We start from the raw sequence: 3,296 nt of genomic DNA, 5'->3' as shown, positions 1-3,296 counted from the left end.
AAGTGGTTAAGTCCTGTCTTCCTCTGCAGACGGGGTGGAACGAAGGAGAAACAGCCAGGCTCAGGCGGAGGGCACACCAGCACCGTGTTGCCAGCAGCCTGGCCTCGAAGGAGCGGCAGAAGTGAGTTCTCCGAAGAAATAACAACAGAAAAAGACTTAGAACTCAGAAAGGAACACGGGCCATCAGACTGGTAAAGCCAGGGGTAAGTATATTAGAGCAGCCTTCTCATGAGCGTTTTAAAGCCATGTGGGGGGGGGGGGTGAGGCAAAACATCACAACCATGTGATGCTTAGTGCATCTCTGTCTCTCACTCTTTCTCTCTCTGCTCCTAGTTGCCAAAGACACCCCTTCTCTGCTCTCCCCTTCTCTTAATAGAGGCTCCTTTCTCTTGATCGATAGTCGGGGCGAGTGAGCCAGGGCCGGCCCATCCCAGCATCCGGGCCCCTGGCTGCAGAGATCTGGTAGGGAATAAACGTGGGACAGGAGGGTTCTGGAACCCTCCTAGGAGCTGCTGCTGAGGCTGAGGACAGAAAAGCCTGGAGTTGCTGGCGACCATCCTTCATCTCGAGGGGAGAAGATGCCGAACGCCCAGCAGCCACCCCACCTGCGCGGCAGGCAGAAGCCAGGTCACGTGGGGCCGTTTGTAAGGTGAGCCCCCCACCCCCACCCCCAAGAGTAACACAGCCTGAGGACTCTCCCTTCCCGGGTGGGACTCTTGAATTCTGCGTCTGGGATCTCACCCCTGGACGGGCTGGTCCGATGGAACTACTTCCTGCCCCTGCTCCTCTCTCGCCATTTGACCCGCCGGTGCTGTGGATCCAAGGCGAGGGCTACCAGATGAAACCCAGGGCACCCAGTTAAATGTGAATTTCAGACAAACAGTGAATCGTTTCTTAGTATAAGTATGTCTCCTCTTGCATGGGACGGACTTATACTAAAAAATGTGGCGCTTATTTGAGTTAAATCTTATGCCAGATTTAACTGGGCACTGCTGCGTTTATATTTGCTAAATGTGACAACGCTGTACAAGGCAGGGAAGGGAGAGGCAGCAAAAAGCGACGCCTACCTTCCTCAATGTGGAGCCGAGGAGGGTCAGGGGGGTGAGTGCAGGGGTGCAGCCTTGAAAAATCATCTTCACCTCCTACCAGAGGGCCCATGTCGTCCATCCATATGGATGCACAGACATCTAAAGAGACAATGAAAATGTATCAACCATCAACACTCTAGTACGAATTCGTTTACAAAAATGTGCGTTTACTCATTGTCAGCTGTGCTATAGTGAGGAAACTCCACATCATTTTTCCCTTGAAGTGTTTGTCTCCAGAGCACAAAGGACCAAATGTAAACTGTTTTCCTCTGGCTCTCAACCTTGGCTGCACATCTGAATCACTGGGGAGCTTCACAAAATCCTAATGTCTGGGCCACACCCATTCCAATTAAACCAGGCTCTCTGGAGATGGGGCCTAGCCATCGTGTTTTCCCCTAGGTGATTCCAGCGTGCAACCAGATTTAAGAACCAGTGGAAATAACTGTTCAGGTCTGGGCCGGGCACCCTGCAGACCTAATTCCATCCGATTCTCCCAACGGGCCCGCCGTGCAGGCGTGGTTCATCTCCCCGGCCACACGAGGATGCAGGCTGGGGTGCGGGTTGGGTGACCTGGCGTACTGGAGGGGACACAGCAGGGGACTCATCGCCTGACGCCACAGCCCTTCCGCCATGCTGCTTGCGGAGTATGCCACTTCCGGTCCTGTCTTCCCTCATCCGTGCGGTGCTCCAGGCGCCATCCAGCCACATGGTCACATGGCGAGTCGCTCAAGAGTGAGACACTGTCGGGGCGCCTGGGTGGCTTAGTCGGTTAAGCGTCCGACTTTCGCTTGGGTCATGATCTCGCGGTTCGTGGGTTCGGGCCCCGCGTCGGGCTCTGTGCTGACTGCCAGCTCAGAGCCTGGAGCCTGTTTCAGTCTGTGACTCCCTCTCTCTCTGACCCTCCCCTGCTCACGCTGTCTCTCTCTCTCTCTCTCCTAGAAATAAAAAAAAAAAAAAAAAAAAAGAGAGGCACTGTCTTGATGAGCAAATGATGCAGGGTCAGCTCTGGGCGCCTGGGCGGGTCTTCAGTGTGCAGGACAGTTTGGAGTGGGGACCCTTCGCCAGGGCATGAGAGGCGCCTCCTGAAATGGCCGCGGTACACTTCAGCCACAATCTTTTTTTTTTTTTTTTTTCTAGGAGAGAGACAGCGTGAGCAGGGGAGGGTCAGAGAGAGAGGGAGATACAGACTCTGAAATAGGCTCCAGGCTCTGAGCTGGCAGTCAGCACAGAGCCCGACGCGGGGCTTGAACCCACGAACCCTGAGATCACGACCCAAGCGAAAGTCGGACGCTTAACCGACTAAGCCACCCAGGTGCCCCTAACTTCAGCCACAATCTTCGCAGGAGCAGCGGCCGACGTCACCGCCCCGTAACTGGCAGCTGCGGGAGTGATCTGGACACGTCCACGTCCACGCCAGGCACCGCGTGGCTGCTCCAATCCTGGCCGCTCCCTCCGTCTTCGTCCCATTTTACAGGTGAGGACATGGAGACTCGGAGCAGTCGAGGATTTGCTCCACAATGAACGGTGACGGGGGAATTTTGCCCCAACACATGCAGCCAACGGCTCTCACAGTTTTGGGCTGTCTAATGAGGGGGCCGCTGGCATCTAGGGTCGCTTTTCGTGACCTTCGCACACTCAGGAGCACCTGCCCTGACAGAGACTTCTGTGGCCACAAATGTCAATTCGCTGAGGGTGAGACAGAGTCAGGTCAGGCCACTGCTAGCTGGGACTCGTTTCCCAAATGTGAACACACTCCTATGGCTGCTCTAAGGCGCAGGGGGAGGCGGCACCCAGGCAGGAAAGGAAGGGGAGCCCAACCAGCCCCCACCTCTGGTGGGTTTAACCTAATCTATTATTTAACTCACCTGAGCCTCAGCTTAAGGGACGGCGACAATGACCCAGAAGCTTCTGTAGAAAGTAGTTTTGAATGCAGCACATGCACGCGCGCGCGCGCACACACACACACACACACACACACACGAAGTGTGTCCTCTGAGCCCAGCACCGGGATCGCTTCCCTTCCCGGCACCCTGCTCTTCCTCACAGCTGGATGCCGAAACGCAACTTTCGGTACAAATTGTGCTTTAATGTAGAAAACAAAACTCACGTACATCATAAATACAACTCGGGGGTATAAATATAGTAAGAAAATAAAGAGATGTGCATATCAAACAAAATAAATTACTCATAAATACCACGTTGGAAACT

General features: G+C 54.4%; 1 protein-coding gene and 1 long non-coding RNA gene across 3 annotated transcripts in view; one reads left to right on the top strand and one right to left on the bottom strand.

The window, feature by feature from the left end:
- LOC144233550 (uncharacterized) overlaps positions 1–1,885 on the top strand; it is a 2,966-nt gene extending 1,081 nt beyond the window's left edge. Inside the window, exons 2-4 of one of the 2 annotated variants that reach the window (XR_013335704.1) lie at positions 30–203; positions 377–649; positions 1,488–1,885. This is a non-coding gene — a long non-coding RNA (uncharacterized LOC144233550). Of the gene's footprint in view, positions 1–29; positions 204–333; positions 650–1,487 lie in introns of both variants that reach the window. The other variant, XR_013335703.1, reaches the window with a different exon arrangement.
- LTO1 (LTO1 maturation factor of ABCE1) overlaps positions 1–3,296 on the bottom strand; it is a 179,746-nt gene that overhangs the window by 16,860 nt on the left and 159,590 nt on the right. The gene's annotated exons all lie outside the window — the stretch shown is intronic.

Source organism: Crocuta crocuta, unplaced genomic scaffold (genome assembly GCF_008692635.1).
Source record: "Crocuta crocuta isolate KB4526 unplaced genomic scaffold, BGI_CrCroc_1.0 scaffold636, whole genome shotgun sequence".
Lineage (NCBI taxonomy): Eukaryota > Metazoa > Chordata > Mammalia > Carnivora > Hyaenidae > Crocuta > Crocuta crocuta.
Note: the sequence above shows the minus strand (reverse complement) of the source record. Positions and strands in the feature narration are given on the sequence as shown.